Source organism: Populus alba, chromosome 19 (assembly GCF_005239225.2).
Source record: "Populus alba chromosome 19, ASM523922v2, whole genome shotgun sequence".
NCBI classification, from domain to species: domain Eukaryota; kingdom Viridiplantae; phylum Streptophyta; class Magnoliopsida; order Malpighiales; family Salicaceae; genus Populus; species Populus alba.
Window position 1 is genome coordinate 17271023 of NC_133302.1, and position 11946 is coordinate 17282968.

The window sequence follows — 11946 nt, forward strand, 5'->3', positions numbered from 1 at the left end:
TGGAATATATTCATTTTGTCATTTCTCTCATTATTTTATTCATCAAAACAAGTTACCAGTTTCTCTATCTTTATGAATTCTAAAACAAAATTCATTTTATGGAGGTCATCCCCTCCATTATATATCACTTTTAGTCTTACGTTTACATGGCAGGTTATACATCCGCATATTTAAATCATAAATTTTCTAGGGTTTCACATATTTAGTATAAGCATCAACAAAGATAACAAAAAAACGATAGCCATTTGAAGAAAAAAAAGGAGCAGGGCCCCATACATCACTAAAAATTAATTCAAGTGGAGCAGAAGTTTTGTGACCTATAGGTCCTAAACACAAACGTGATGATTTTCCTGAAGGACAACTTTGACAATTGAAAATTAAATGTTTGTGTTACAAATGATCTTAATTTTTCGAGATTAACAATTGAAAAATACGTGAAGTAGGATGACCTAGTCGATGATGCCATAAATCGGCAGAGGCAGAAGTGCAGGGAGACCAATATGCTTGAGGAACTGACGTGACGGAAGAGTTGGTCAGGGCATAGAGACCATCTTTACTTTGACCTGAGAGAAGGACTTCATGGGTGTTGAAATCCTTGACATAAAACACATGAGGGTGAAATTTAAAATAAACATTATTACCAAGACAAAATTTATGAATAGAGAGTAGAGGTTTCGTGATTGCAGGAACATGAAGAACATTAGATAAGGTGAAAGAACGATGTGGTGTATATATATTTTTGTATGACCAAGATGAGATATAGGAAGGCCTTTACCATCACCAATATGCAAATTATTATTGGAAACCAAGATACGGTTCTGAAGCAGTCAAGGTGGCAAGATCAGGTGTGACGTGTTGATTAGCACTGGTATCTGGAAACCAATCAATAGAACTGGTTGAGGAGAGATTGCGCTGCACCAGGTTGGCAGTAGGTTGTTGGCCATAACCTCTCTGCTAGATGTGAGGGCAATGGGGAGTTGTATGGCCGAAATTCTAACACAGTTGGCAGCATGGATTCTGCCCCCTATTGCGCTGCCAAGAGCCCTGCCTATTGTCACCTGAAAGAGGAGATTTTTTGGAAGCTGCGGTGATCAGCGTCTGGAGCCAGCAAATCAGTTGCCTCTACTGTTGGACTGGTTGGGACGCCAGCCAATGTTGAAGTGGCCCCTGCTGCGGCCAGAATTGCCAAAAGTCTAGCACTGCGCAACAAGAGCAGAAGATGGAATGCTGGGTGTGGCCAGTGGAGGAGCATGTATGGCAGCAGAAGATTTGTGAAGAAATTCATGTATGAGGAGATGGCTGTGAAGATCTACATATGATAAAGGTTCAGCCTTGGTAATAAGACTGGTAACTAAGTCTTTAAACTCTCCCCGAAGACCATGAAACACATATAAATTGAAATCTTCAAGCAAAATTGGCCGACCAGCAGCGGCCAATTCATCAAATAAGGCCTTCTCTTTTTGCATAAATTGAGTTATTGATTCATCATTTTGTCGAAGATCCTGAAGAGAGCCGTGAAAGTTGCATAATACGAGATTGGAGTGGAAGCGAGAGCTCGCTCAAGAGTGCCCAAGCTGAACAAGAACTTTTGATAGCCAACAACAAAGATGCAAAACTCCATAGATAGGGATGGAAAGAAGAGCACTTAGAATGAGTTGGTCCTGTTGTTTCCAAGTTTGAAAAAGCGGATTTACCTAAAGAGAGATACCATCATGGGAAAGAACATGTGTTGATGGAGATATGTTGGAGCCACCAACAAAACCAAAAACTCCTTGGCCTAGGAGATAAGGTAGCATCTGCATACGCCAATATAAATAATTGGTGTTTGTTAATTTGAGGGAGATGACTTGATGAGTGTGAGAAAGGGAGATAATGCTTGCAGGCAGTAGAGACAGCAGACGGTGGGCTGCAGAGGAGGCGTTCACCAGCCATGGCAGAGGATAAAATAAGAATCCAGGCGGTGACGCAGTAGAGGAAAGCAGAGGAAGCGCTGCAAGAGAAGAGGGTTGCACTGTCAGAGAAGAAGAAAGCTGAACTGCTGGTGCTGTATAATTTGAAGATGTATGTGGCGGCTGTTCCATTGAAGAAGGGAGGCTGGGAGGCTGTGAGAAAAGTAGGTTTAATTTATTTTAGGGTTTTGTGGCTCTGATACCAAGTTGAGAATAATGGAATGTGTTGGGTTGTGCCTTAGCCAACCTTCCTATTTATATAGAGGCAGCAGAACACTGCAGTAACTGTAATGATTACAACATCCTATATTAGAATCCTATTTTGATAGATACATGAGTAACTGTAATGATTACAACATCCTATATTAGAATCCTATTCTATAATACAGTGCCAACATAATTTGAAAGAAAAAAAGTTTGATGATGAAATTCATATTACAACAACATTGAATGGTATTATTGAAGCTTCAATCTTGCTCATCATGGTTGAATGGTAGCCTTTATCGATAGCCTATGTCTCCTTGTATTGGGAATTAGGGAAAATATATATCATAACAAATTCTAACGCATAAAACAGTGCCAACATTAATTTGAAAGAAAAATAGTTCGAATGATAAAATTTCATATTACAAATAACTATTTGTTCAAATTCATAATCAAATAGAAGTAGCTAGCCATACACTATGAGAAGAGATCTCCCAAACTTATTGTGCAAAATGCCTTAGGCAATGGAGGCCACTTAGTTGTAAGCTCGAAAGAAATTTTTTCCATTGTGGGCCGAGATTGCGGATTGGCATGCAAGCATGCAAGTGCAATTTTCATCATGTGGACAACGCCCTCTGCTGCTCCTTTTTTAGGAAGCGAGATACGGTGGTCTAACACATCCTTCAATAGTTCATGTTGAGTAATCGGTGGCATCGACGATGATGACGAAGATCCTGGTGATAAGAGTGTTGAAAATGAGATCACCTGGGTGCCTTCCTATCATCACCATCCAATTGTTTACCACTCCGAAGCTATAGACATCGCATTTTTTCAGTCACCTTCATTGTGTAAGCTAGCTCTGCCAAAAAAAAAAACTGCATTATGGCATGTTAATGTTTTTTATCAAATAGTTGAAAGAAAAATACTTTATAATACAAGCCCTATAAACTAAAAAAAAACCACTATATATTATCTTCACTATTACACATTAGTAATTTAATGTTGAAATAAAGGTATGCACCTGGAGCAGTATATCCAAAAGTACCTGCAAATGAGGTCCAATTGGATGAGTCAGGCATCAACAGTCTAGCTGTGCCAAAAGATCGGTCTGTGATCATGTGCTTCATATTCCAAGTCAAGAAGAATATTATTGCTGGTAATGTCTCGATGAATGATTGGAGGAGAGCAAGAATGGTGTAGATAGGATAAAGCTCCACCCACCCCTTTCACAACGTTTAGTCTTCTCATCCAATCGAACTCAATTGCTTGTTCCTCACTGGTTATAATCTTTCTCAAGCTTCCTCTTTCAAAGAACTCATAAACCAAAAAAGAATGCTTTGCATGTGAGAAAAATCCATACATTTTCACAATATTTCGATGTCGAATATTTGCCAACACACAAACTTCCTTTTCAAAAGCTTTAAAATTGGACACCTTTTCTGTTTGTGACCGATGAAGTTTCTTCACAGCAACCACCTGTTCTGTTGGCATCACTGCTTTATTAAACAGTTCCATATCCTCCTCGCCTATGGCAGTAGTTGGAGTTGAATTCCTCTGTAGCTTCAACGATATTCTCATACATCTTCTTCCCATCATGGCCCAATATCGTGAATATGTTTCGATCTTGTTCATTTTCTGGCTCAGCGTTTCTCTTCCTAGCTCTTTTGTAGAGAATGAATAAAGCTCCAATCACAACAAACACTAAAAGCAAGCTTCCTAAAAGAGGGAGTACAATCAAAAGCACAAGCTTGTTGCTCTTTCTCTTAACAATTTTGCTGCTTGTTGGAAGATTGCACGGCTTTAGACCACTGGCATTGCCACATATACCCATATTATCCCTTAATGCCTCAAATGAAGCGTTGTGGAAGGCTTTGATATCGGGAATGGGGCCTTGTAGCTTATTGGATGAGATATCCACAGTTGTTAAGCTTAACATGTTTGTAACCCATTTTTGGGTTCCCCACAAAAAATAAATAAAATAAATATAGCCAAAAGAGGCTAGAAAAATAACGGAAGGCAGAAGCACTCAGAAAATGGTTAGAAAATTGGTCAAGGAGTATAAAGATACAAAGATTGGATTTTTGACAGTATTTTCTTGAAGGATGAGAGCCCTATTGAGAAGGAAATTTTGAATTTTGAGGAGAAGCCCAAATTTGGATGTTTATGGACTTAATTGGATTTTATTTGAATTTATAAAGGATTTGATTGCAAGAAAAAATTGATTTTTAAGTCAATTTGGGCTTTAATTAGAAGAAATTAAAGTTCTGGGGCCCAAATTATGATTTTTTAGGAATTTTATTAAGTCAAATCAGGGGCTTAATTGCATAAAATATTGAAGTTTAAGGGCCAATTAGGGATTTAATTGAGAAAATCCGAAACCAGGGACCAATTTGGAAAATGTGCCTTAATTTACTGTTCACTTTCTTCCTCAAAACGCTGCCTGAGTGGCTGCTTTCCAGGCGAGTTTTCCGGCTCGTGTGGCCTCCAAATCCGAACAAACCTTACACCAACATGTTCACATTGCAACCTCTTTATCCCGAGAATGGTCCGGTCGGGTCGAAAAAGTTTAGAAACGGCTCCGTTGAGTGGCTCAAAGTGGCCACCTCGGCAGTTCGCAGCCTTGAGCTGCCAAATTTGGCAGCTCGAAGGTGCACACTTTGACGAACGGTTGAGATGCTTCCCAACTGAATCAAAGGGTTGCAATTTTTCCATAACATAGACAAGATTTCCCTCTTCGACATTCCTATAAATAGAGTCGATTTGATGATCTGAGGGGGGAGAAATTCGGGTCCAAAGTCAGCCAAAAAACCAGCATTTTCGCCCAATTTCTGCAGATTTTTTCTTCTCCTCCCTCAGCTCCCACACAGAAGACCTTCCCTTTTTTGCTGAACACAAAACTCACGGTTTTTCTCTCCCAACCAAGAGGCAGCCGGCGCAACTCTCCCTCTCCACAACAGCCGTCACCGCTCCTCCCCTTTCTCAGCCAAGACTTTCCCTCTGCACACAAGCTTCCCTTCTCCCTCAGCAGCCCCTGTTTGTACTCAACCAGCAGCCCATGTACACCCACACCATCTTCCCCAAACCATGACCACCATATTCCCCCGTAAGCCACCAGCCCTCACTCCCCTTTTCTTACCGTGAGCCTGCCAGCCATAGCAGCAAAGTAACCATCTCCTGCTCAGTAGAGGACAGCGGCAGCTCACAAGAAAAACAAAAAAAAGAGAGCAAGAAACCAGAAGTCATCCTCCTCAGCACCGTGTCTACAACACACACGTCCAGCACTGCAGCAAACCTATGGCTCCACCGGGAAACAGAGAGCAGCAGGATGTCTTTCGCGAGCAGTAACCAGTCGTCTCCCTCCATTTTGCCTCCAGCCGTTGTCTAGCAGGTAAGCCTTTTATTCCCAGCTTTTGCATGCATTTTTGCATTTTGTTACTGTTCAAGTGAAATTTAATTCACTTGAACAGTAACCGAGTAAGGCATGTGTATTTTTTATTTGTAAAAATAGAAATCTAGCATTTAAAATACCCGGTTTTTCGTAAAAAAAAAAATGTTTACTAAAAAAAAAATGTTTTGTTTTCATGCATACGGCCAATACACTAACATGTTTTGAATGTTCTTTTTATATATAAAAAAAAAATATTGGAAGTTTTGAAAATGTGTTTTCGCATGGATTTCTTAAACACAAATCATTTTCTTGCATTTGTGGATTTTACAACCTGTTTGTAAAACTCCAAAGGGTATTGGCCAATATTCCAAAAAACTATAAAAATCTTATTTTGGAGGAGAAGTTGTGGTTATTGTTCACCGCTAATGTTTGGATGAAGAAATTCCTTAAAAGGACGAACATCCAAAATATTATCGGAGTAATAAATCAACGCACATGTTTGAAAGAAAGCTTTGGTTGCGATCGAGAAACATTTCAAAATTTTAATTTTTTTTTTCTCCACGGTTTACGAGTCGTGAAAAGTATAAAATTGTTTTTTATGTAACTGTGAAATTTTCTTCGTTCTTTTTTTCTTCTTTTCCTTGCGATTTACGAGTCACCGACTTTTGAAATACTAAAGGAAAAAAAACAAACTTTCATAGCACATGGAATTTCCTTAGATTTCTATCTAAATATCAAATTGACGGGTTTAGAAGACACCAACACCATAGACTATGGAGCAAACCAAACACCAAGCAGCTTACCTTAGGTAGGGCGTATTAGGGGTGCTAGTACCTTCCCTTTACGCAACCAGTCCCTTTGCCTTAGCATCTCTGAAAGATCAGTTAGGGTTCCTAGTGATCAAATACTAGGTGGCGACTCCAAAGAACCAAATCCTTAGAACACAACGAAAATCGCCAGCCGATGTCGTGCCTTTTATAAATTTTTTTGTGGGGGTTGTGACAGAATGACGACTCCACTGGGACCCTTGGACTAAGCTTTGATTTTTTGTTTGTTTAGGCTATGTGTTATTGGTTTTTGTTTTCTTACGATGCTTTGTTTAAAAGCTTTAGCATACATCTTTACATTCTATCGTACATGGCATTGGTCATGCATCACTTTATTATTGTAATATTATATTATGAGGCACACACCTGTAACTTTAAGGTTAAGTGGGGACTAGCAGCTTGCCTTATGACTTGAGTCAAGGTTTTAAGTTTGTGTAAAACCCCCAACTCTTTGCTGAGTGTTTAGACTGATTGTGATTGGTACATTCGTGTCATCCCACTATCTGCTGGACCTCCATATCGCCTTTACGAGGGTGATCACTGGAACAGCAAGAGACCCTTTTTTAGAGACCCAGTAGTAAACCTACCCAATGTCTCACATAAAGGAACTAGAGCCTATCCTTAGGATGTATGCTCCATAATATCCTTTTTGCATCCATAAAGGGAGAGATGTTTCTAGAATTGGAGACCCAAGAAGCTTCATTTTGGTGATTTAATCAACAATGTTTGTTTGATCATGATATTGTGTTATTTTCCTTTTTCAACTTTTTTTAAATCGAGGTTCCAAATGCCTTTTCAAAAGTTCATCTTGGTGTTTTTACACATCATTTTTCTTTTCAAAACGAATCTTCCATAACTACACCTGCACTTTACACTGAGAATGAATGGCCGGACTTTAAAGAATCCATATTAGTTGTAGAAGAGGAAGAATGGTAGGAAAATAACATTAGGGATTCACAAAAACGAACAACATGAACAAACTTGGAAAACCCGCTACAAGGTCATGCCGTTTGGGTTAAAGAAAGTTGGGGGCACCTACCAAAGTCCAGTTTGGTAACTTTATTTCACAACATGATGCAAAAGAGATTAAAAGTATACGTGGATGACATGACCTAGAGAGGGAGAGAATCATGACCAAATATTGAAGGAATTAGTTGAAAGACTAAGAAAGTACAAGTTGAGGCTTAACCATGCAAGGTGTTCATTCGGGGTGAAATCTAGGAAGTTGTGGAATTTATGATGAGTGACAAAGGGATAGAAGTGGACCCTGATTTAAGTAAAGGCTATTCAAACCTATTGCCAACTCCCAAGACTAAGAAGGATGTAAGGAGGTTCTTGGAAGTTTGAATTACATTGCTCAATATATATCCCAATTAACCACGACTTATGACCTCATCTTCAAATTGTTAAGGAGGAAGAATCTTGGAATTTGGAATAAGAATGTGAAGAAGCTTTCACGAAAATCAAGCAATACCTACTGAATCCACCCTATCTATCGAGTTGAATTGAAAAAATGGCAAGTTCTACTAGCTGAGTACACAACATAGTATAACTATGACAAGGAAAGCCATGAATGTCATCGCCCAATCACCTAGCTGACCATGTTGTGAAAAGTTTATGGGCTGTTAAGATTTAATTTTTGGATAAAAATATGCTTTCAGTCGAGTAAAGGAAATCAGATTGTTGGATTATGTACTTTGAGGGTTGTTTGTAATAGATGGGGGCAGTGCTAATCTTTCCTAATAAGAAACAGTATCCGGTTTTAGTTAAGTCGCAATTTGGGTACACTAACAACACAACTGAGTTTGAAGCTTGCATTTTAGAGGTTGCATTAGAGCTAAACATCAGAAAGATAGATGTGTATTGGAGACTCGATTTTGATTATTTGTCAAGTGAAAGGACAAAGGGCAAACCAAGGACGAGAAGTTGAGACCTTGCCAAGAATAATGGGCTAGAGAATTTGAGGAAATAAAGTTCACCCATCTAGGAAGGGAAAGAAACCATTTTGATGTTTTGGTCACGCCAGCTTCTATGGCTAGAATAGACTTTGGGCACAAGGTACAACCAATACACATTGATATAAGAAATAACTTAGCTCATTATTGCTCAGTTTGAAAGAGAAATTGATGGAAACCCTTGGTACTATGATATCAAGAATTTCATCCAAAACCATACATATCCCGTGGGGGCATCCAAAAATCAACAAGAAGACGTTGAGGAGGTTAGCAATGGATTTCTATCTTGATGGGGAAACTTTGTATAAATCATCTGACGAAACTTTGATGAGATGTTTTGATCACGTGAAAAAAGTGGTGAAGAAATTTATGGAAAGATATTTGATCTATCGATATGGTCCACTAGAAAAATAATGCCCAGAATTTCAACTGCAAGATGATAATGGAGCTTTGCACTAAATGAAAAATCAAGTATGCCAATTCCTCGCCATACAAGCCAAAGATGAATAGTGCGGTAGAAGCTTCTAACAAAAATATCAAGAAGATTATTTAGAAAATGGTATTCACTTACAAGGATTGGTATGAGATGTTGTCATTTGCCCTTCACACGTACCCCACTGTAATCTGAACCTCAATAAGAGTCACCCTGTATACGTTGGTATATGAAATGGAGGCGTTGATGCCTTTAGAAGTGGAACTCCCATCATTGAGAGTATTGATAGACTTTGAGCTAGAAGAGTTAGAATGGGAGAAGGTTCAATGTGAACGGTTGAATCTGATAAGTGAAAAGAGGATAGCCGCAATCTGTCATCATCAACTTTATCAAAGAAGGATGGCCAAATCATACAACAAGAGGATTCAACCTTGAGGGTTCCACGAAGGAGATCTTATATTGAAGAAAATGTTGTCTTTTACCAGGAGAAGGTCAGAGTAAATGGACGCCAAACAATGAGAGCCCTTTAGTGGTAAAGAAAGCGTTTTTGGGAGAAGCTTTAATTGTTATCTAGAATGGATGGAGAAGATCTATTTAGGCCCGTGAATTCTGACTCTGTAAGAAATATTACGCTTGATGTATTTCGTAATTTCCCAATCAACAAAAATTAAAGTCTGACCATGAATTTCTCTTTGTAAAGAGCCTTTTTTATATATATATATAAAACATATGATCTCATAGCATTTGAAATCTTTTACTTAAAAGAAATTTTTACACATGACTAAAGATATGACTCCATCAATTGGAGAGCACCAAATCAGATCTTCTTGACATATAGTTGCACTCCACACTAGGGGGCAATAAAAGATTTTCCTGAAAGGTTTTACATGTTTTCAAAACGGGATGAGGGCCCGTAGATTTGAAAAAGATAAAGCATTTAACAAAAGCATGACAAAGAGGCAAGGACAAGTCGTAAATTTGGAGAAAAAAGGGGCTACTTGTAAAAAAGTCGAAGACTTATTCCCCAAGATATGATAGGAGGCCACACGAGAGATGAATCCAGCATACGATTTCAAAAGCAAGCTCATGTTGAGAGGGAGTCTCATGAACAAGAAGATGAGGATGGGGCCTATGTTTCAAAACCAGGTACGAATGCATGCATTGCATCTAATCATAAATCATTGCATGTATGTTTTTTTTGGATCGTTACAGGAGGAGATCTTAGTGCATTCCAACAAGATTATGGACGAAGAAAGAATCATTGAGTTGATTCTAGAACAACAAGAAGAGAAGATAAGGATTCTCAAACCCTGCCAGCAGGAAGAACGACATCGATAACATTCGGTAAAAAGGAATCGCCAGATGGGATTCCAAGTTGTCTGAGATCGCCAGAAGGGATCTCGTATTTTGATATTCGTCAATGGAGGTCGCCAGAAGGGACCTCATATTTCATGTTTGAATAAAAGGAATCGCCAGATGGGATTCCAAGTTGATGGAGATCGCCAGAAGGGATCTCGCATTTCACTATTTGGAGGTCGCCAGATGGGACCTCATATTTCATGTTTGATAAAAGGGAATCGCCAGATGGGATTCCAAATTGTTTGAGATCGGCAGAAGGGATCTTGTATTTCGATGAAGGTCGCCAGAAGGGACCTCATATCTCATGTTTGAATAAAAGGAATTGCCAGATGGGATTCCAAGTTGATGGAGATCGCCAGAAGGGATCTCATATTTCACTATTTTGGGGGTCGCCAGATGGGACCTCATATTCCATGTTTGTTAAAAGGAATCGCCAGATGGGATTCCAAGATGATTAAAGGAGATCGCCATAAGGGATCTCGTGTTTCACTATTTGGAGGTCGCCAGATGGGACCTCGTATTTCATGTTGGTTAAAAAAGGAATCGCCAGATGGGATTCCAAGTTGGGTAAAGGAGATCGCCAGAAGGGATCTCATATTTCGATATTCATCCAAGGAGGTCGCCAGAAGGGACCTCATATTTCAGCTTTGAATAAAAGGAATCGCCAGATGGGATTCCAAGTTAAAGGAGATCGCCAGATGGGATCTCATACTTCGACATTCATCAAGGAAGGTCGCCAGAAGGGACCTCATATTGAAACCATTTCTTAGAAAAGCATTGGAGTTTACTAAGAATTCTTCCCCCTGGGTAGGTCACCCATACAATGAGACCATTATTTTTCTGGGTAGGTCACCCATACAATGAGACCATTATTTTTCTTGGGTCGGTCACCCATACAATGAGACCATCATTTTTCTAGGGTTCGTCACCCGTACAATGAGACCAGCACTAGGGTTCGTCACCCGTACAATGAGACCAGCATTTTTCTTGGGTCGGTCACCCATACAATGAGACCAGCATTTTTCTTGGGTTTGTCACCCATACAATGAGACCAGCATTTTTTCTGGGTAGGTCACCCATACAATGAGACCATTCTTCATTTTTTTTTTCCCTGGGTAGGTCACCCATACAATGAGACCATCATTTTTCTTGGGTAGGTCACCCATACAATGAGACCATCACGCATTTTTGTATTTGGTTGAGTAAAGGAATCGCCAGATGAGATTCCAAGTTGATTGAGATCGCCAGAAGGGATCTCGCATTTCGATATTGGTCAAAGGAGGTCGCCAGAAGGGACTTTATATTTTAGCCTTGGTTAAGAAGAATCGCCGGATGAGATTCCAAGTTTTTGGGGTTAAAGGAGATCGCCAGAAGGGATCTCGAGATGACTAAATTTTTATCATAGTTTTTGGGTTGAGGAGGATTGCTGTAAAGACAAAGTTTCAGAACGATCAAACTCCAACCAGATCAGTTTCGGGAGTTCAGTTTTGGTTTATGTTTATAAATCTTACTGCGCAAAACCTCTGCTCCGTAAGCTTTATAAAGAGGGGGCATCTGTTGTAACCCATTTTTGGGTCCCCACAAAAATAAATAAAATAAATAGCCAAAAGAGGCTAGAAAAATAACGGAAGGCAGAAGCACTCAGAAAATGGTTAGAAAATTGGTCAAGGAGTATAAAGATACAAAGATTGGATTTTTGACAGTATTTTCTTGAAGGATGAGAGCCCTATTGAGAAGGAAATTTTGAATTTTGAGGAGAAGCCCAAATTTGGATGTTTATGGACTTAATTGGATTTTATTTGAATTTATAAAGGATTTGATTGCAAGAAAA